Here is a 23,645-nt window from a genome sequence, read left to right on the forward strand (position 1 = left end):
AATTGAACATAATAATACATGTATGCGTTAGTGGTAAGATAATAACTTGTCATGGGTGGAAAAAACAGAAATTCTATTTTTTCTCTCGCAATATTCTTCCAGAATTTTGGCAACGTGTCTGACATGAAGATGCACCCCTTCAGGCCAGCAGGGTGGCACAGTTAAAAATGAAATCTAAGGGTCAAATTTGATGATTGCCAGTCCTTTAAGCCTCAAATCACGGTAGTGGTAGGCACCTGCTTCGGTATATTGCGCTCCTTTAAGTTTTTACACTTACTGTCCTTGGCAAAAAAACTGTTATTCAGGCTCTAATAACCACCAGGTTGGACTACGGAAATTCCCTTTACTTTGGGCTACTGGAACATCTAAGGAACCGGCTTCAAGTTGTCCAAAATGCGGCAGCTCCTGTTCTGCTGAACTTGCCAGTTAGAACACAGATTTCAACTTCTCATGTTAAAGGCCCTTGTTTTAGTGCACGGTGCTCTCTACCAGACCGTGGCACTTTACCCTAGAACCAGGTTCAAGTTCTACGCTTCTTCCAGAAATCTGAGGTCTTGTAATAAATTATTAGCCGTGACTCCCAGAATTAGAGGAGCTAGAACAGGAGGAAGGTCTCTCACCTACTTAGGCTCAGTAGCACGGAATCACCTACCTCTGGACTTGTGCACTGTGAATAATGTTGCAATGTTAAAAAAAAAAAAAAAACTCAAAACCTGTTTTTTTGTGCAGGACTAATGGCAAATGGTGTCACCTTTTCTCTGCCGAGGCAACGCGCCGGGAAACTCCTTGGAGTAGCTGTGCGTAATACATATTGCTTTTATCATCATCCTCTCTATCACATATTTCACCAAAGTGTCCCTAATGGAAATTGGTATCCTGTGAATTGGAACATAGATGGGCTGGAATATGTTCTGAATATGGAAGGCTTAAGTAATATTTTTTCTGGTTCCTCATTAATCTGTTTAAAGAAACATGGTTGGTGAAATGTTTTGCTTTGACACAATGAGTTTCAGCATCACCTAAAGGCCATGCCAATGGGTATCTTTGTATATTACTGATCGGATATTAATTGGTCCAATGTAAAATTGTTACTAAATTACATGTCTGCTCATGAGTAATATTAATACGGAATTAGCAAAATTGTTGGGAGAATTAATTATTCTTTGTGACATCAACCCAATTGCTTTTCTCATTATAGTTGGCGATTTTAATGCTCATATTACCAAATTTCAGTTTAACCAAAGTGTCAGACTTGGATATTGCCTGGGTTCTTCCTCCTCCATCTCTTTCCAGTAAACATAGTGCTAAATGAGCGACTGACTTGCTATCGTGGGCTTTGAAATAAAAATTAGTCCTCGTAAATGGTGAATTTGGAGATTTTCAAAACTGGCAATGTCATATGAAAAAGTAGGGGTTGATGTTCAATGATTATATTTTTATTGCATATGCAGGAAGTACATTTGTAACTAACTGTAAAATAGTGCCAACAGAATGGAGTGATTCACAATAGTCCATCTCTGTGAAAAGCAACATGTAAGTCTTTTGATAAATGGCTCCCTAAACCTATTTACAATTATCGTTCTAAAAATATACCAGTGTTAAATGGTAACTCTGGAGAAGAACGAAAAAGTCTGCTTATCCAATCAATAGTTAGTTCTATCAACTCCGCACGATTAATCCTGATTCCTTCTCCATTTTTTTGGTACTTGTATTGGATCTTCTTACAATTCTGCATTGTTCATTTACTAATTTTCAGATCCCTAATAATGACATTCAAACCATTAAGAAGAAAAGTTTTTTAAAACACCCAAATGGACTTGAAGGAGAAAACCAATAGGCTAGATATTTGCCTTTTATGCGAAAAGCCATTACTGCAACATTTACAAGATTTTTTGTTTATTGTAGCAAAACCCCTGGGTAAAGATTTAACGAAAAGACAACTTGTGATAGCTGGAGCATGTATTTAAGAGTTATATATATATATATATATCAGGTTACTTACACAAGATAAGGTAGAACCGAAAATAGTACAAGACAAATCTAATTACTTACTATGAAGGGAACTCTTCATATAATTGCACTCATTAACAATTTCTGTGCACTGCGACTGCATGGTAAGTGGGGTTTCTCTCTCTTTGTTCCACTATCAACCATGCCTTTTGCCTACAAATTCTATGCGAAAAATATGAAAATGGGGAAAAAAACGAAAATATGTGGTTTTTGTAGATGTAGTGCCTTACATGAGCACCAGTTACGTTACAGACTGACACAATAATTTTTTGTTAGGCACTGGGAGATTATGTGATTTGCCCAGAATCACAGTATGTTGAGCATCCCTGCCGAGACTCAAACCCGGTTCCCCAGCTTCGAGGTTGACTGCTATAGGAGTTAGGCCGTTAGATTTTTGTAATGCTTTCAGTTGGGTGGATTGTGCCAAATTATGGCATAAATTAAAAATATTTAGATAGCCCGGATCACCTATTACCACCAATAATAAACCCTCTTTCTAACACCAGGTCAGTGTACTTATGGGTTCAACAAATTAATTTTCTTTTAGAATTCCCATTCAAAACGGCCTGAAACAAGGATGCTTTTTGGCACCTTTTACTTTTCTCTCTATGTGTGATTTTCCAAACTTTATAAAAGCATTCTCCTCTTTTTGGTCTAAAACTAGGTCAACCAAAAATATCCACTCTGTAGTATGCAGATTATTTGGTCCTAATGGCGCTAACTCTAGTGGAATTCCAAAGATAAATGATCAGCCATACATGCTAATAAACATAACTTGTTGTTTAATGAAAAGAATAATTAAGATAATGATCATGGGGACTCATGGAATTTTAACTTCGTAGAATTGGTATTTTCACCATTAATGTCTTGATCGTAAAAACATATGGCTATTTGGGAGTTATGGTGATAAATAAATTATCTTGCTCTAGTTATTGTAAAAATCAGTAAGCAAAACCTTATTCTGTTGGCATAGGATTACTTCAGTTTTTAATGGGTGCAAGGTAAAAGATGTTTCTTGCTTGATGCAAATGTTTAAAAACAAAATGTATTTATCATTTTCAGTTACATAAAACACCACCACGTTCAGTGACAGTTGGACAGTTTGCGGTTAAAGCATCTATAAGGAACAGTAAGTCACATGATTATTCTGCTGGCATAGTGAGGAGACATGTTACACATTGTCTGAATCAGTATCTGTGAATAGTGCCCAACCGGCACTCCTGGCAGTCATTGCCATATGGTGAGTCGGTCTGCTGCGACCTCAGTGGATCTAGAGGGGAGGAAAGCGGCATGGGTCAGAGTGCATACAAATCGTAACATCGTTTGTAATGCGTACATGACATGGGGGCATAGGCCCTGGGGAGTCAATCCTGCGAGGATGCACCTGTGCATTGCAGGTAAGTGTGGAGGGGTTGCCAGATATTACGTGGGCGAGATGTGGGTGGTTGCATCAGGGCATAAAGCTCACTAGTTGTATCACAAAATATGAGGCTTTTAAGCCCCTGTGTGGCAGTGACTGCTGCCCCAGCACAGCGCAATCTCCTGCTTCGCCAGCAAAAGTGTAATTGTGGCAATCTGCGTGGGACCCCTTTGGGATGCCATGTACATATCCCAGTACTGCCACAACACCTCCAGCATCTGAGACAGTCATACAAAGATGTTGAATCAAAAACTGTTGATATGTGGGCACGTCCACACTCGATGAAAATAGTCCGCGTTCCCGGCACTACATTTGGAACATGTCCTGTCACATAGGCGCATTTGAGAAATTTAAAATGCAGCATTTTATGATGGATTGGGGAGACTAATTTGGTTTGGAGGCAGCAGTAATACCAAACGGAGTCCGGCAAAGGGTGCTACAGATCCTCTTCCCCCCCACCCCCCTCTCCCTTCCGCTGTCTGTCGTCCGTGGTAGGGAACACGTCTAGACATGCGTGATACAACCTGGAGACCAAGTGCTCACCGTTGTCATCCTCTATAAGAAGAGTGATGGGGTGAAGTTGTAAGGGGCAATGGGACACGAGGGTATCTGGTTCACGTAGCGTAGGGCACTCTGGATACGATGCAAAATGAAGCTGTTGAGTGGCATTGCAATGACAAAGCGTGTGTGTTCTGCCCAAGCGATAGCATGGCCTCCCGGGAACAGATCTCCAGTAGCGTGCAATCCATAGCAATTCAGAGTATGCTTGACAATGATTTCTGCCATTGGGGGGAGCCAGCGGTAAGAAGGAGTATCCACCCCTTTCCCAGAAGGCACATTAAACGGTGCCATGCCCAACAGGTAGTGGAAAGTGGCTGTATGTCCTGATAGCCCGTGGGATGGATGGCATTCAGTGGTGTATCTCCCACCAAATTCCGGTCAACACTGTCATAACAATGGCAAGCGTCTCTGTGGTACAAATAATATGCGTATTGACACTTGCCGACCAGGTAATAAATGCAAAAATGTGGCACACCAAAGCCGCCCTTTGCGTACGGAAGGACTAGCGCTCGCCTACCAACCTCCGATTTGTGACCCGCCCATATTAATCTCAACAAAAGACCTCGTAACGTGACAAAGAAAGCGTTAGTGAGGGGGATGGGAATATTGAGAAATAAATCCAGGAAGGATGACCATTTTAAAGATGGCCAGGCGACCGGCCAACAACAGCGGCAATTTTATCCTTTTTTCGATTTGTGTTGTTAATTTACTCACAGCTGGACCATAATTCGGTTGAAGGACCTTTTACTTGTTGCGATGGATATTGATACCGAGATATTTTTAAAAAAACAATGTTTTTATTTGCATTTTGACCAACATTGACACAATTAACAAGTCACAGGTGATTATCCGCAGTCCCAGATGCCCCCCCACCCCCCCATCCATCATCCACAATGACCGCACTGTGAGCCGCTGCCCATCTAAATCCAGTCTCTTCCCACCACACATGAGTCTACTAGGTCTAGGGCCCCTGGGCCGCCCTCTGGCCGCTTGGAACAAAGTCTTGGGCAGAAGGACTCCCAGTGCATCAATCTGGTCCCAGACCTCCATCAAGCCCATGATACCTTCTCCACTTTCCCCATACTCTACGAAATTTCCAGGGACAGCCTCTTGCTTTTTAGGTAACTCTCTCCGCCGCCATATACATATCCATCCCCCCTCCTCCAGTCCCCCAATAGGGGCGGTAATGGCGCTCCCCACGCGCGTGCCATGTCTCTTTTCGCCACCACCAGGGCTAGCATCGCAAAGCTCAGGTGTGGGCGGCTCAGAGCCACATCAGCAGTTATCCCTAATAAGACGAATTTTGGTTCTACAGAGAGCTTTACCTCAAGCACCTTGCTTAATTTTCCTAGTATTTGTGTCCAGTACGTATGGATAATTGGGCAGTCCCAGATAATATGATAGAAGGCCCCCCGCGGGTGTCCACACCGAAGGCAACTGGGGTCACTGGCTCGACCCATATGATGAAGCCTAACCCTGTCATAGTCGACCCTGTGCAATATTTTATACTGAATGAGTCGTAGGCGGGATTTAATCGCGACTTCTCTGTGATGCATCAGGGCTGCTTTCCAAATTTAGTGTGTCCATCTCGCCCAAGTCCTACTCCCAGGCTGCTCTCAGTTTCCCTAGTCTGTCCGGGGTGTTGTTATTCATGGTTTTGTATGTCAGGGATACTAGCTTATTGGGTACCCGTTCTTGCAACAGGCGACCCTCCAGTGGAGCATATTCTGGCAAGGGAGAGGAGAGTGTCGCCTCTGCCCTCCAGGCGTGGCGCAGCTGCGCATATTTGAAGAGCTGAGTGGGGCGCAGCCCATACTCTTCCACCAAGGTCCCATAAGGTTTAAGCTTCCCTTTTGCCACCAGGTCTCCTAATGTGGAGATCCCGATATTATCCCAGCCTTCAAACCCCCTGAGTTTGTGGAGCTCTTTCAGCCATGGGCAATTCCATATCGGCATCTGCTTTGTTGGTTTACGTGCCCTTCCTCGTTGACTTTTCCCAGACCTCTATGGTTATCTGCGTGGCCGAGAGTAACCTCCGTTTTCCCGGGCCCCCATACAAATAATGTAGGCTGGTGCGGCGCGCCATTGTGTCCCTTTCCAGTCTATATGTCGGGTGGTCCGCTGACGCGTGTAGCCACTCGTTTATCAGTGCCAGATGTTCAGCCCAATAATATGCCTCCACATCTGGCAAGGAAATCCCTCCATCATACTGATTTCTCTGGAGTGTGTCCAGGGCTGTTCTTGGTTGTTTTCCCACCCACAGCAAAGAGCGCATTTCCGCACTGATCACTTTAAATGTCTGTCTGGGGAGGGGGAAATATTAATTCTGTTGGGCATAGAGGAAGCGCGGCAATGTTAGCATTTTAAACATTGTGGCGCGGCCTAGTATCGTGAGGGGCAAGGTCTTCCACCTAAGGGCATCGTCCGCAAAATTCCTAATCACTCGTTGGATGTTTTTTTGATAGGACCGGTGTCTATCTGTCGTCAGGTAGATCCCCAGATACGTGAATCCCGTCTGGGTGACCTGTACGTCGCCAGGCAGAGGGGGCCACTCCACCTCCCGTCGCGGGCTATATAGGGTTGATTTATGCCAATTTATCGTTTACCCCCTAAAAGGAGCCATACCGATCAAGGAGCCTGAACAGTGCGGGGACTGTGGTGGCCGGTTGCGCTACATATAACAGAATATCATCCGCGTACAGCGATATTTTTACTTCCTGTGTGTCGGTCTGCGATATCTGAAAACCTCGTATCTCCTCCGCCTGCCGGACCTCACAGGCCACTATTTCAATAGTGAGGGCAAATAGCAGTGGAGACCGGGGGCCCCCCTGCCGAGTCCCCCTCCTAATAGGAAAGTCTTCTGATAGAATCCCGTTTACCTTAACCCGGGCTCTGGGGTCTTCATATAGAAGTCCCACCCATTTCCTAAAGTTAGGGCCAACGCCTAATTTGGTCAGAGCCGCCTCCAGAAAGGGCCAATGTACCGCATCGAACGCTTTTTCAGCGTCAAGAGACAGGAACATATGCGGATCTTCCCGCCCCTTCACCTCCATAATCCAGTTATGAGTCCGTCTTAAATTTTGCCTAGTCGCCCTATCTGGCAGGAATCCAGTCTGGTCCTGGCGTACCAGGCTGGAAATCACCTGGCGCAGGCGGAAGGCCAAGATCGTCGCTAACAACTTAGCCTCCACATTCAGGAGGGAGATTGGTCTATATGACGCGCCTGCCTTGTTTGTTTATAGGTACTATCGTGGCCAGTCGCAGGTCAAGGGGGAGTGTACCCTCCTGGGCTGCGGCCCTAAAGAGTTCTAAGAGATGGGGCGTCAACAAATCAGCACCCCTTTTGAAGAATTCAGCTGGGAGTCCATTGGGCCCCGGGGATTTCCCTGGTCGAAGTCTGTTTATTGCCTCCCTAATTTCAGTGGCCGATATGTCGGCTTCGAGGGCATCCCTGTCTTCGTCCACTAAGATCGGGGTTTGGATAGTAAGTAAATAAGCCCTGAGCTCTTCTGATTCGCCTAATTCACTGGCTTTATAAAATTCCCGGAAGTAGGAAGCGAACGCCTGAATGATCTGGGCATCCCCCCTCCGTAGCTGTCCCTGTCCATCGACCACACCGTCTATCCATCTTGCATCCCTTTCCTTGCGGCTTAACCATGCCAGCAGCTTTCCGGACTTGTCCCCAACATCATAGAGTCTGTGTAGGGTTGCTAGTGCCTGCGCTTTCGCTTCGTCCGTGGCCAGGGCTTTATATTGCTGCTGAGTATCAGTCAGGCGTCGGAGCACCTGTGTGTCCCTCCCCAACAGATACCGCCGCTCTAAGGCTAATATTTGAATTTCCAGGGTATGCAGCTCCTGTTGCGTCTTCCGCTTCTCCCAGGATATCTGGTTTTGGGCCCGGTCCCGGAGCACTGTTTTGTATGCCTCCCACACGATAACACCCGATTGCACTGAGCCTACATTGTCCGCAAAGTATACTTTTGTGTCAGCCCTAAGGCCCTGCATTATCTCACTATTCTGTAAGTCCCATGCCGTCAGTCTCCACCCTCTAGTACTGGCCCGGGGCATCCCACCCAGTTGAACCAGAAGGGGGGAGTGGTCCAAGATTCCCCTTGCTAAATACTCTACTTCATCATCAGCCCCTAGTGCGTGTCGGGGGAGGAAGATGTAGTCCAATCTGGAGTGTACCCTATGGGCCCCGAGTAATAGGAATAGCTTCTGATATCCGGGTGCTGCCGTCGCCACACGTCAGTCAGGCCCAGTGTAGTCATTATCCTAGCCCAGAGCGTAGACGTGGAACTGTCGGCGCGGGACCCTGATCGGTCCAATGGGGTGGACATAACGTCGTTAAAGTCACCGCCTATGATGTGTAGCGTGTCTGGTGTGTCGAGGAAGATGTCGGCCAGACCAGAGAGGGTCCTAGCCTGGAGTTTCGGGGGCGCATAAATCGAGGCTAATGTAACCCTTCGTCGCCCCCACGTTCCTGATACCCCTACATAAGTGCCCTGGTGGTCCGTCCATGTCCGGGTCACCGTAAAGAGTGGAGACTTTATCAAAATAGCTACCCCCCGGAAGCCCGCCGTGTAGCCTGCATGCGCCAATACTTTATAGGCTCCTCGTGCAAGAAACCAACATCTCGTGCCTTTAAGGCGGGTCTCCTGGAGGAGGACTATATCCAGGTGTAGTCTTTTAACATATGCCGTCACCAGTCCTCTTTTAATTTTCTCCCCTAGACCATTCACATTCCATGTGAGCACCTTGTAGGGGCCACTCACTAGTCCACCCTCTGGGGGCCCATAATCAGTCAGGGAGGCCATGGAGTGGTGTATAGCAAAGTTGCCTCTAGTGGGGGGTCGGTGACATGCGCGCCCGTCTGTGCGGTCCTGCGAACCGTGTGCCAAACAAACATGTAAGAAAAAAACCATAAAACAAAACCTTCCCATCCCTAAAACGAACACAACCCCGCCTCCCCCCTCCCTCATGACTCATCCCCAGCAAGATGCCGGGGAGTGGACTGTAGGGCAGACGGAGGCCTGTCGCCCTCCCGTGTCCCAACTTATGCCACAAGTTCAAACTCCTGCGGCAGTCCCGAAACCATCAAGAGAATATGAAGTTAAAGACGGAGATCGGAAACCAGATGGACCACACGGAACACAGTCACCAGGTTATCTCCGATCCTCCGCCAATGACAATGTGGAAAGAAGAGAAAGAAAAGAAAATAGGGAGAGAGTCAAGATGAGCAATAAAGGACGTAAAGAAGTGGGAGTACGTGTCCAGCTTGCCTGCTCTGGCGCAGTAGTCCAACCCACGGTCAATCCTGCAGGCCCCTGTTCAGGAGTTAGAGTCAGGTGGTTCATTCTGGGACGTCCCATCCTCTGCGAACGTCGTTTGTTCCAGCGCCATGATTTCAGCCGCCAAGGGGTGTAGGGAGGGGCCCATTACCTCCTCTTCCCCAGAGGAAGAGTGTCTGCTGCCAGTTTCAGCTGCAGTTCCAGTGTCTTTATCCATCCGAGGCAGTCCGGGAGAACCGAGCTCGCGGGCGCTCGTCGGGAGCCGAGAGTCAAGTGATCCTCCAGTGCGTCTATTACGGCGTCCTGTGCCTCTGGGGGCATACGGGGTGGTCTCTATGGCACGACCCCCTCGCAACTGCCGGGTTCTAAGCGAGCGATGCGAGTCCAAAGGCCTGTTGCCTTCTCCGTCCGAAGGGGCCGTGCCGCGTGCCTGTGTCTCCGTGCATCTCAAGGGGGGGGGGCGCTCCTCTAACCACCGCCAGGCCTCCTCCGCCGTCTGGAAAAAGTGCGATCTGCCCAGAAACAGGACCTTCAGTTTGGCGGGGAAAAGTAGCATATATTGTATCTTGCGTTCTCTCAATTTGGCTTTTACGGAGTCCAACGTGCGCCTCTGCTTTTGTACTTCTCGACTATAGTCTGGGAAGATCATTATGTGGGTGTTTTCATGCCAGAGTTCCCCTAATTTCTGGGCCTCCCTCAGTATCATGTCTCTATCCAGGAAGTTCAGAAAGCGTGCAATCACGGGCCTGGGCTGTGCCCCCAGAGGCGGTCGGGCCATCAACGCCCGATGGGGTCTTTCTACAACAAAACATGAGGAGAACTGGTCTGTCGGGAAGGTGTTTCGTAGCCAAGTGTGTAGAAATTCCGGCATATTCGTCCCTTCGATTCCCTCTCTAAAACCCACTAAACGGAGGTTATTGCGCCTCGCTCTGTTCTCCGCATCATCCACCCTCCACAGTAGGTCTTTATGTGAGGCTTGGAGTTCCTTCATATCTTTGTGAAGGTCTTTTACTGAGTCTTCCGTCTCGCCTAAGCGGGTCTCCGTTTCAGTGACCCCTTCAGCAAGGTTTCTGAGGTCCTGGTGGAGGAGCCACACCTCTGTCCCCACTGCACCAATCTGACCCTTTAGCGCAGTCCTGGAATCCTGGATCGCCTGGAGGAGGGTATCCGTATCCGAGCGGTTGGCCGCGCGGGCCTCCTGGGGGGCGGGCGATGACCCTCGCATATTGGTCCAGTTTGCCCTGGCGAGGTGGTTTCAGTTCCCTATCCTTTCCCATGGTGAAAGCGCCTGGGCCTGGGTCAGCCGGGACTGCCCTGCGTCTTGCGGGCGAGGGCACTTGTTATCCGCCACACAGGCCTACGCTCCCCACTAAGGTGCTGTGTCGTAGGGGGGGGCAGTCAGTTGCATACAAGCTGGCACACACCAGGCCCCGCCACAGCAGTTCAAATGCTCAGCCTCACGTAGATTGTTTCACTCTCCGAGGGCCCCAACTCTGCCGCCACCACCAGACCTGTTCCAATGTCTCTGCCGCTGGAGTTGCGGCGGTGTCCCCGAAATGGTGGGAGGGAGATACAAGGGGTATAGTCCCAGGCCCCGGCCCTCTTCTCTGACTCGGCCGCCCCTTCACTAACTGCTGCACATACCAGCCACTTTGTATGCTGCTCAGGGGAGGGGTGGGTGGGGGGGGGGGGGTGGATCAGCTCATCTTGCCAGTGTTCTTGCTCCACGTATCTGCCACCTCCAGTCCAGTCCCGGCACCTGCGTCCTCTTGAGGCCCCTTCGTCCGGCCCGGGGGAATGTCCTGTACGCTGGGGAATGGGAAGGGCCCATCCAGTGTGACCTCTCACTGCCATGCTGCACCCCAACAAATCGGGTACTCCTGGGGAAGGCGCTGCCTCCTGTCGCCGCCGGTCCGGTCCTCCTCTACCCAGTCCTTCCCCGCTCGTCACCTCAGAGGGTCTCTCCGCTCATACTCCGCCTTCCAGTCTCCCGGTCGTGGCCCTGCGCCGCTTCCTGCAGGTCCGCTAGGGAGCCCTGCCGTCGGTATGTAGAGACGGAGGCTTTTCCACTAATCACGGGCCTCCAGCGCACCTCCACATGCGGATCCGTCTCCGCGGCTCCGCTCTCGATCACAGCTGCGGCCTTCGATCTCGGCGGGGGAGGGGCACCACGCTTGGATCCGGTGCTCTCCGGTAATCCCCACCTCGTCACCAGGGGTATATAGCCGTCGCGGCTGCTCCGGCCGGCACGCCGATGGGTCCCAGAGGTCACGGAATCCCCGACCTCTGCGTTCTCTCAGCGGTGCTGCAGCGCCATCTTGGGTATGTGTAGGGCGCTCGAGCGGTCCGGGACCCGGCAACCCTCCGGGCTCCGCTTACGGGATTACATGCCGCGGCTGCCTCTGCGGACAACTACTATGGCCCTCTTCTGGTGAAATTCGTGGTCTCCGGGTCTGCAGGGCACCGGATTCAATGTCGGATTAAGCTTTCGGCCGGAGCTCGGCAAAAGCGCGGCTTACTCAGCCATGTTGCTGGCCTTGATACCGAGATATTTGACTGTATCATCTCACCACTGCAATGGGAGATTGCTTTGAAACTGTTCTGTGGCCGCTTCTGGCGGAAAGAGCTTAGATTTACTCCAGTTGATTAGGAGACCTGAAAAACGACCAAATCTCTAGATCACCTGAATAATGGATACAAATACGGAGAGGGGTGTCTAAGAAAAAGGAATATATCATCCCCGTAAAGCAATAAGAGCAGCAGTCCTGTGGTGGACTGTAGCCCTTGCCAAAGATATTTCTCCTGGAGATGTCGCACCAATGGGTCCATGGCAATAATGAATAGGAGTGGGGAGAATGGGCACCCCTGTCTATTGCATGTGGCATGTGTAAACGCGGATGTCAATGAACCGTTGCCACGAAAACGAGCCGTAGGCTGAGCGTATAAAACCTTGAGCAGGGCTGAGAACCTGTGCGGCAGACCAAGCTTCGTCAATGTTTCAAAAAGAAAAGGCCACTCCGGAGAATCAAAGGCTATCTCTGCATCGAGTAACGCCCCTGCTGCCGGGACCTCTGGTGATAATCTGTTCAAAACAGAGAACAACATACGCAAATTTATGGACTTGGATGAGTGCGGAATGAAGCCTAACTGAAGAGGGGAGATCATGGTTTCAAGCAGGAGGGCCAGTCTAGTGGCTAGAACCTTAGCGAGAATCTTTTTGTCAAAATTCAATAAAGACAATGGTCTATGGGATTGGCATTGTAAGGGATCCTTCCTGGGTTTTATTAGCAGAATTATGATCGCTTCGTGAAGCACGGTAGTATACAAGTCTAAAGTGATATAGCGTAAAGCTCTAAAGGGTGGGGAGTTGAGAAGATGTTTGTATGTTTTGTAAAAAAAAACCATTAACCTGTAAGTCCATCAGAACCGGGGGCCTTCGATCTGTATTGCAGGGCATGATTTCCTCAACTGATATTTGTTCACTCAAAAATAGTTGCTGTAGGGTGGACCGCCAAACCATAACCACCTCGGAGAGGTAGTCTGCCAGGGCACTGTCATCCTCCGCACACTCAGAAGTGTATAGTTGAGTATAAAAGCGCTGCAATTCTGCAGTACCCTGAGGTCTGGCCCCCCGTCTACAAATGTGAGCTCTGGTATGTAATCCGACCTCCTCTGTGGGCGGAGAAATCTCTCCAACGTGCGGCTCGGGCACTCGCCCGTGCCGTAGCGACAGGCCCTCACATATTTGCATAGGAAATGCACTTCACGGTCAGCAAATTCACAGAATTCCTCCATTGCCTTAGCGCAGAGGTGGGGTTGCTCATCAACAAGACCATCAAGGGCAGCAGTATCTATAAGCTGAAGAGTTGCCTCCACTTGCTCCAGGGAACGGCGTATATTGCGTGGTATACTGCTCTGCTTAGCTATAACTACCCCACGGATGTAGGCCTTGAAGGCCTCCCAGAGGGTGGCCTGTGTGGCCACTGAGCCTATATTGAATTCAAAATAGTCGGTGGCGGCAATCTGAAGTTCTTTGCAGAAGGCCGTGTCGAGCAAGGCATGGCAAGGAAAACGCCATGTTTTGGCCCTGCTGCCTGGAAGTGGAGTATTTAAAACCATGCACGCTGGGGCATGGTCCAATAATGTGTGCGGGGAGGGCATGTCACCTCGCTAAGCCAAGGGAGGTGGGAAAAGGAGAGGAACCAGTAATCGAGTCGCGACCAAGTGCCCTGGGGTGTAGAATAGCAAGTGTGGCCCGGTAGCTGCGCATTCTCTAAGGGAATGTGAATCGCAAATTTCAACATCTTTATGGGGCGACCTTTTCGCCCCAAACCCATGGCACAGCCCATACTGCCTCTGCTTGATTTCTTATTTCATTGATCTCCATTTAGCTACTTTTTCTCCATCGATCATCCAGTCATTCATTAGAAATTAGTTCAAATCCGCATGCAAGGAAATGCATTTTCCAAGGTTTCTCATATTCGAGATGGGCCGTCCGAACCTCTATTCAAGAATACGTACAAGTGCAAGTTCATCAAAGCAGTTTATTAGAACCCAATGCATTTCGGGCCACTGGGGGCCCTTCGTCAGGGGAAACTGAAAATGACAATAAAACTTACATTAATATACCATTCCTCCATGTGTATACAAAATGTTATTTATAATATCGGTTGCACCTCTCTACTCTTTGGCTAACATTCATAAAATTCATTAATAATGTTTACGTATTTACAACGTTTCCATAGATATCCCTTTGGTACTTATAGCAGTGCACAGTCCCTTGCATATTTCTTATTGCTATAAGACTCAATGTCATTAAGTTGCTAGTTCCAGTATCATGACCCCTGTTTTTTATCCCTTATTCCAACCCTCTGTTCTCTCATCTCTTTCTTTGCCATCCCACCTCCCTAGTCCTTCTTTTAAACCCTTCCATTTCTGCAACCCGATTTAATCTATCTCCCTCCATGCTTACACCCCCTTCACCAAACTAAACTCTTCACTCCCCTCCATTGCCCTTCATCTTTCCACTGGCGCGATTTGCCACCTTACATCGCAAATTTCACACAGTATGTGTGTTGAGTGAGTCTTTCCATCTGAGACAGATGCCGTGGAGTCCACCGCAGAGTTGAAACATAAATTAAGGTCCCCACCCCTCAACTATGATATGGTCTGTGTCCACTTTCTCTAAACTTTTCTTTAAGTCATGAATAAAATCAGGGGAGTCCATGTTAGGGGCATATATATTTAAGAGCAGTATAGTTTGTCCCGCCAGCTATTCGGTAACCACCACATATCTCTCCTCTGTGTCTATATTACTGTCTAGAAAGGAAAAGGGGCCAAAGTGGGGGATCAGGATACATACCCCACGGGAATGCGAATTGAAGTTGGAGAAATATCTATGCGGAACCCAAGCCGAGGCATAGGTCGTGGTGGAGCCCAGAGACAGGTGTGTCTCCTGCAAGAATGCATTTTTACCTCTTGCCTAACCAGGTACTGCAGCACCTGTTTGCCCTTACGGGAATTGTAAATACCTCTAATATTCCAGGTCATGAATGGGATATCTAGTCCACCTGACACAGGGTCCAGGGGCATTATCTACAATCGTCTTGTTGGACCAGCTAAGAGCAGGATCACAGTCATCCTCACAACATGGTGTGTAATCATAAACACAAAAAAACAACCAAGTCCCAACCGCCCCCCCACCCCGCAACCCAGGCAGACCTGTGCCTAGCAATGACCTGTGCAAAAACTAAAACAACAAAATACCCAATAGGAACAATTAAACGTGATGGTGTACACCACAGATGGTGGGCAGCACGTCAACAGCAAGTTGCCTGTTGTAGACTCATTCTAACAGATAACAATTGGGATAAGGGATGTTTGTAGGGAATAGAAGGGGGAAAACATATGAGCAACCGGCAATATCCGACTTATGTAGGGACCAACTCATGGGCACCCCCCAACCGCAAACACATGGACCACGCAAAGAGTCCGCTACAGTTCGTGAACTGCCTTGACATTTAACCAGGGCCCATAAGTACCGCCAATCATCCTTGGAGGCTGCAGAGAAGAGCGTGGTGCTCAAAGTAACTGTAGCAACACATTATACTTCATGTCAGTCTACGGGGAAGAGATCTGAAATGTTTGTGGCATGGAGATCCGAAGGGGATTGCGCAGGAGAACTTCCCCGGAGAGTTTTGTTGGTCCTTAGCATATAACTTGCAAAATGCTTGGGCATTTGCAGGGGTGTCAGACATGCGCGGTTTACCCTGTAGATCCACACGAAGACGGGCGGGGTACAGCATGCCGTTGCGTAAGCCCAGTTTCCTGAGCCAGGCCTTTCCACCCGTGAACTTCTGATGGGCTTCTTGGCTCATCAAGGTGAAGTATGGATAGAAGGAGATGTCACTGTCTCTATCCCTAAAATTCAACATTCAGACAAAAATAGGATGCAGCGTTGCCCCCGCAGGGGGTCTCTGGTCTATTGACCAATGTGCACGCTCCACCAGAAACACTGATGAGAATGCCTCATTGTATTGTATTGTAATTGCATTTCTATAGCGCTTACTACCCCTGACAAGGCGCTTTTTTGTCCAGTGGCACGCTACTCCAGAACCCATAAAGGATTAGTGCAGAATTAGTATAGTGAAATATGAAAGTAATTTGAGTGGTGGATGGCATAGTCAGTTATTTGGATAGAGATGGGTAGTGGCGGGATAGAGGAGGGAAAAAGATTTGCATTTATATAGCGCTTGCTACCCTGATGGGGTGTTGAAGTGCTTTTTTAGGTGAGTAGCACGCTACTCTGGAACCCATAAAGGATTAGTGGTAAATTAGTAAAGTGAAATATGAAATTTAAGAAGTGGACATATTAGTCTGTTATTTTAATTGAAAAGGATAGAGTGAAGTTTTTAGACTTTTTCTTATGGTTTGGAGGTCATAGCAGTAGGAGGAGGCTTGGGATGAGTAAAAAGGGATGTGGAGGGGAAGAGTTTAGAAAGGCTTGTTTTGGGGGATCGGTTTAGTAAATGTCCGAATAAGTCGACCAGGAGTTGTTCAACAGTTCCATTTTGCCCGTAGCTGTGGATTCCGCAAGTCCAACTATTCGGAGGTTGTTGCGGTGTGATCTGACTTCCAAATCCACAGTCTTGACCTGGCATTCCAGCTTCTCCAGGCACTTCGACATGGCAGCGACACTGTCCTACAGCGTAGAAATCTGCTCCTCAGCCCCCTCTATCCGAATCTGGTGGCAGTCCAGGCGTTCATTCATTCCATCCAGTCTGCCAGACAGGCCAGCAAATGGTGCATCCATGGCCTTGAAGCCCACACGAATCTCCACCATCAAGGCCTCCACTGTAGCAGGTTGCGTCAGCTCTGAGGGACCCCCAGCTGCCTTGGTCATCTCTCTAGCTGGTTCAAAAGGTAACTTATGATGCTTGGGGTCTGCTCAGCCCTTGCTGGTAGAGCAGTAAGTGGGGGCTGGGGCAACAAGGACCTCCGTATGTGGGGAATCTCGCAGTAGGCCCTGCGATGGTGGACAGATGAGATGAAAAGCGTGTAGTCCAGACCAGGTACACTCTGCTTGTGGATCCGCGGGAGCTGGCAGTGTCATATGCAGGAACACACGCAATCCTGTTCCTGGGGTGTAATGAGGAGCTTCAGGCCTTCAGAAGTAGGGTATTTCCACAGGGCGCTGCAGTGTGGATCTGTACAGCTAAGTACGGTCGCAGCCATAGCTGAGCAGTGGGTGGTCAGCAATGAGTGGGGGTAGGGGAAGGGCAGGCAGTCACTCCCAAGAAACATGAGGGGTCGGTTCCCGACCCGAGGCCCAGGCTAGTGTCACCACCCGCTCACCCTTTCCCAGCCCTGGGCATTACTCACCCGTGCAGGCGCCGGCTGTGGTGGGGGTTGCAGGCAGAGCTAGAGTGATGCCCTCCGCATCGGTCCCCGATGACAGGAGGCAGCCGACAGCTCGGGTGCAACAGTCCTCAGCCCAACTCGGCCACCGAAAGGATGACGCAGTGCAGCCTAAGCAGTGCCACTCCGCTCTGCTGCTGTTTGCCGTCCTGCAGAGTTCAGTGCACGGCAGTGGGACCCGGCAGGGCTCGGTAGCCCCAGCCCCAGGCTCGCCTTCAGCCCCGTCGTGCAGGACCTCTGAGGTGCGCCATGACCATTGCGCCAACCAAGGAGGATCTTCCGCGCCTCGGCTATGACTCAAAATCTGCAACCAGTAAGGGGGGGGGGGGGTTCCTCAGCCGAGTCGCAGGCAAGTAAGACACCCCCTGGGCCGATGAAAATGCCCTGAATTGGAATTATCCCGGCATGCGGGGGGACTCATTGGCATTTTGGTTGCTGTCCTGGCCACACCCCCCTTGATGCAAATTTATATTGGTGAGATTACTCCAATTGCACTTCATGCCATGAGACTCAGCTTTTTATTTTAATTGGTAAAGTTAAGAAGGTCTAATCACAATTGTAGAAGGCTTGTTGTGGTCTGCTGTGTTCAAATCCAATAGAAGTAATAAGGCTGGAAATAGGGCTGGCAGCTTAAAGCTTCAGAGGAATTTCCCAAGTACTTTTATATTTGTACAATCTTTTTAAAACTTCAAAATGTATCTTATTTTAAAAATCTATTATGGAATTACATTTTAAATGCTATTTTGGAGTACTACTCGTGTCCAAAATCAGTTTCTTGACGTTTAAAATATTGAGAAATAAATAAGGAAGACATTTTGTCTCAGGCTAGTACAATTATGATGAAGTTAGGGTTTGAAAAAATGTCCATACATAAAAGCTTCCTTTGACGATTTCTTACATTGTGTATAAACAAATAGACTACACTTTAATTGATAACTTGTATGAGTGGGAGAAATGCAATTTTATTGACAATCCAATCTTAGTCAAAGTTAGAAGTTTCTATACGAATGATAATTCGGGAAGTCTTCCAATAGGAAGAAATGTGGGTCCAAACTTACTTTGAAGCATTGTATATACTATTTAGTATTTATCGATTGTATGAATTTTTCTTTTAAGCTCTATAAATGTAAATGTATTCTTTTTGTAACGTTTTTATGAATATGTAATATGTGTGGAAATTTTGCAAATAGATTAACAAAGTAGAGAGTTAAAATAAAGAAGGTTTCCTCATATTTAAAACAATTGTCAATTTTAAGAGTGATTAAATCTATTTAAGAGAACAAAAGTCCTTTCAGTTGTTGTTCCCTGATCCAGGAAGAGGATTTTGCTCTAATAAACAATGCTATTTCCATATTTAAGGTGCATAAATAGTTTACTAAATGTGTACTTTGGTGTTTTTAAATTTGCAAATACACATTTGATGTAATGCAGGTATGGCTCACTAACCTGGTGTGGCAGAACTTTATCTTATTTGTGTCTATTTCATATTCCTGGTCGGATTGTAGTCACAGTTATTTGCCGCAGACAAATCCCATGGAATTATCATTCAGTCAGGCCCTCTGCGTTATTTCAATATATAATGAAGAGTAATTATTACTCTTGGACAGTGTTGTAGTTTATATTTGCTTACATATTTAATTTTATCTGCAAATTACTATATTGTTGTTTGCCACTGGGATCTGCTAACTGGGCCAAGTACACCCCTTCTGTACTTGACTATTAGTGTAGCGACTGTAAGCAGTCAAAAGTTTCTTAGGAAGGTCGTGTGCGAGTTAGGGTTGCAAGGGCTCATAACTCAACAGTCCACCAACAAAAGAACAAATGAAATGTCCAGCACAATTTCTATCTTTAGCTAAGAAGAAACAACTTTAATCTCAGAGAATAACAAAGTACAACACAGTTCAATCAAGGTGCAAATACAGGGTTGCAATCTAAAATCCCGAGTAAGACGCTGGCCCTCTCCAAGTGCACTCTTCCCTCTTTAGGATTTCTAAATTCTATGGTCTTTGGTGTGTTATACAGACATAGGCATTATTTGACCACTTGTGCAGTTCACTCTGGCTTACCATTCTGGCTAATGCACAGTTCAGTTCAGTGGCTTTCGCCACACAGAGTTCACAGGATAAAAGGGTCTCTTGCTCACATGGCATACTTCTCTATGTGCTCGTCGTTCAGTGGCATACTTCTCTATGTGCTCGTCTTTCAGTTGATTTATGCTTAGGGCCTGCCATTACTTCTCGCTGTAACTGCAGCTCTTCGGATGGTGGCGGGCGCATACAGTGTACCCATTCCTGTGTCAGTGGTTGCAGAGATGTGGTACTGCAGCAGTATCCGCCTCAGTCGGGTCTCAGACCAGTTGCTGGAATCAGCATGCAAGGCTGGTTTGGCAGCGCTTGTTTTCAGCAGTTTTGGCCTCCCTTGCCATTTCCAGGCGGGCACTCGGCCTAAGCAGTTGCAGCCTCAGGGCCGGGTCTTCAATGGTTGAACGATCATCTGTGGCAGTTGTGGCCTTCTAGGCTTGTTGTAGGCAGTATCTCCATCACTGCAGTTGCAGCGTCCCAGCTGGGTCTTCATAAAATAATTTTTTTGGGAAGTGACAGCCTCCCAGACCAATCAGGGCTTCTGCATTGATGATGACAGCAGTTCTTTTTTGGGCAGTTCAGATGTCAGGTAGTGGCAGCACAAGTTTTCAACACAAGGCCTGACGATCAACGACCCAGTGTTTCTCCTTACTTGTGTAGGTTGGTGCAGCTCACAATCGCAATCTCACAGGGAGATCCGGAACACACAAGGGTCTGAAATGGCTTCGCTCCCACAGGCAGTCTGCTTCTTCTGGGTGTTCCTTGGGCCTGGAACATGCTGGACTTCTCCTCCTGGACATGTTTTTTTCCGGCAAAGTCAGGCACTCACTTTTCAGCTCTCAGCAGGCAGGCTTGCTTTTAGGTTCTAGAGAGACACTCGGCTCTGCCATTGGGAAGTACAGACTTAAGATGATGTTCTCTCACTTCTGGAAGTCTGGCTGTCATGCAAGAACCAGCCCTGATCACACACCAGTCCAAGTTCTCTTCAGAGCATTTCATTTCTTGGCCAAGAACTACTGTCTAATACAGCCTTTGTGTAAGGTGATGGCTCTCACAGCAGGTAGCAATGGTGCTAGCTCCAATTCGGAGTCTGCAAAACTAAGGCATAATGAAGTGTGTGATCGCTGCATCTAGCTGTCATCAGCCTTCTTGAAGTAGTAGTCCGAACTCTGCAAAATGGCATGCACTGCCTTGAAACTTACTTCCCTTGAACAACAGAAACTGCAGCCCCACCCCTCAGCCCTACCATCTACCAAATGACAGTGCTTAAGAAGAGCTAGTCAGCAGCCTGTTACTTACAAGGTCCTAATTGAATTTGTCTGGGTAGTCCTATCTCCAGTCATCTTATTCGGTTAAAATATGACCATATAAGATGAATATTAGCAGTGAATAGCCATAACACCAAATACAATACATGAGAAAAGAGTTGAAATACATTAAAAAGACAATAAAAACATACACACATATATAGAGACACATAGACAAAAAACTTAATTGGACACGTAGTGTAAGTTCCTGTCTGCATTTAGAACATTACAGCACTGTTTCAAGCCCACAATAAAATTAAGACCACACCTCCGAAGCTTAATTATACTACACAAAAAGTTGCCTACACACAGAAGTATAGACATCCTTGAACAGCAGGATTTGCTGCATGGCTGCATGGCTGGCTTCAATTGTTTGAAGATATTAAAAATCTTTTTCTAGGCCAGCTAAAAAAATGGGCAAAACAGTGCAAAATGTACAATAGTCTGGGCTGATAAGTCATCACACTCACAGGGACCCAAAGAGCCCTGAGCAGACAAGCCCATGGGAATACTTATTAGTTGTACAAAAAGGTTTAGACTGAATCATGTCAATAACTAACCGTGTTAGACATTAGTCACCCAGGTTAAATATAATTCAGATGAGGGTACAGTTTTTATTGAACAGTGGGCATGGATGGTAGGTTTCTGTAGCTCATTATTTTCCCTTAAAGCAGAAGCACGCATAGTAAAATTATGTTTAACCCACTGGTAATCTGCTTTAGTGTTCTTATCAAGGCATAAATACTAGTCCGGGTGACCCAAAATAGTAAATTCAGCTTTTATATAGCCGAGCCATGAAATCACTCTTACATTATCCAGGGTAAGACAGTCCCTGATAATTATTATATTTAGGGTTGGCTTTATCCACTGTAGCAATGGTCCTAATACAAAGATATCTGAGATATATCTGAGACCCAACTCCTTATGGACGGCAAAAGTTGAAGTGCTTTACATGACAGCCTAGAAACATTTGGCAAAGCTCTTCTCAACCTGGATGATACTGCAATCCACCAACCATCACTAACATAAGATGTAGCGGACACATATTTAGCATTATAAACTTGAAGAAGGGGCTTATTGGTTTCCTGCACTACCTTGCACAAAAATCCGTGACCGCCACCCATGAACCGGCAAGCATTGATCTTTTAGATGTAAACAGTGGACCCCATGCGTTCTGTTGTCAAACAAATTGCCCAAATTGTTGAAAGTGTGCACTTGTGCAATTTTCATTTTATTGCAAAAGAGAGCTTTGGGTTTACTGGGCTTAGCTCCGACAATCATTACGTATGATTTCATATGGTTTATGGAAAGATCTAAGTGATCAATAAAATCTGAAAAAGTGTTGTTAAGTAATCGACATGAGGATGGCATCGCCTGCATAAAGCAGAACTGGTATTCGATGGGGGCCCACACGATTAACATCTCTTTTCTTGTCTGTTAGCACTGCCTCTAAGTGGTTAATAGATCGTAAACAAGAATAGGGCCAAAATGCACCCCTGCCTAATGCCACAAGTTATTGGAAGAGATCCTATATAACAGCCATCCCGCCCATACCTGATCGACGCAGACATATCTCTGTGTATGTCCTCCAAGATGAACACCAATATTGGGTCTACCCCCGTTGACAACAGCATTGCCTAAAGCTTTGTGCGATTTACCACGTTGAATGTTGAAGTAAGGTGCATGAAACTCAAGACCAGCGTGCCTTTTTGAGCCATAGTATACTTCTGGATGATTCAATTTAGGTTCAAGTACTGGTCGATAGTACTTAACCCAGGTCTGAATCCATACTGCAGGTTGGATATGATGTTCTATTTGGCCCATAGAGATAGCCTTTCCAAGATCACATGGATCTGTAACATCTTGGCTCGATCACCCTTTTTAAAAATGGTGAAAATCTGGACTGAGCCCCTGAGGTCGAAGGACCAAATTGCACAGCAGCATTTAATACCTTGGATAACAAGGGGCCCGAGTTAAGGGGATCAGTCTTAAAACGTTCTGCTGGGACACCGGCAGACCCAGTGTCTTTTTTCCCACAAATCTCTTAATGGCACTCTCAATTTCTGAAGCAGAAAATGACCGTTTTCTATTTCAAAACTATACAACCTTGGTAGATTGGGGTCCAGATTCTATACCTGATTCAATATATGAGAAGAAAAATGGCAAAACCATCTATTGTCTATCACTAAGGTCAAAATTGGCACATCCTCAGCTGCTAGGATTGGACTATTGAGGACCCTTCAAAAGGTGGCACTATCACGGATATCACGGCACTCACAGGCACTCAATAACTGTTCCTCAATAACTGGTCCCCAAATCTTTTTATAGTGATTGCATAGTGATTAATTCTTAGCAACAGTTGGGCTGCGGGTAGAATTCTTAACTCTTTTGAGAGAAAGGAAGATCCAACTGTGAGCATGGGGATGCGGCCACTGGGGATTTTTATAGACTGGGCAATGTGCATCGTTTGACTACTTCCAGGCATACCCCATCTTTGCTGAGTCATGTGCATGATGGGCCCCATCCTAGGCCTATTAAGGCAACTGTTTCTCCCCTCTCTGTCTCTAACAGATTTGATGTTTTTAACACTCTTGAGGAGGTGGATTGACTACCCCTAATGAGTTGCAATATTGCAAATGTCTTGCAGGGTAAGAGAGCTGATTCTCCCCTTGTAATGGCTGATGCTGTCGATCAGATTAGCTTTTTGTCTTTGAATGTTACTGGGCTTGAGGAGAAGGTCGGTGATCAGAATTGGCTAGATTTTATCATGCAATACAACATGCTGGCCCTTAAAGAAACCTGGTCAATCCGAAGCACACCTTTCCTAGATGGCTTTGTTAACTTTTTATTAGCCCGACTATACCAGAATCCTCTGGGCGGGCCAAGGGGTGGGTGTGCATCTTAATATCACTGACTCTGAATTGTCTAAAGGAAGAGTTGGAGACAAACTCTTCCAAATTTGGAGCGTTTTTTCATACGTTTCCTGGCGAAAAAAATCTCTTGGTCTTAAACATCTATAACTCAAACAGCCAATCTGCCTACTCCGATGATATTGCCT

General features: G+C 47.1%; 1 protein-coding gene across 1 annotated transcript in view; it reads left to right on the forward strand.

Moving 5' to 3' along the window:
- TXNDC15 (thioredoxin domain containing 15) overlaps positions 1-23,645 on the forward strand; it is a 109,615-nt gene that overhangs the window by 34,635 nt on the left and 51,335 nt on the right. The window lies entirely within an intron of this gene.

The sequence above is a fragment of the Triturus cristatus genome, chromosome 7 (genome assembly GCF_964204655.1).
Source record: "Triturus cristatus chromosome 7, aTriCri1.1, whole genome shotgun sequence".
Lineage (NCBI taxonomy): Eukaryota > Metazoa > Chordata > Amphibia > Caudata > Salamandridae > Triturus > Triturus cristatus.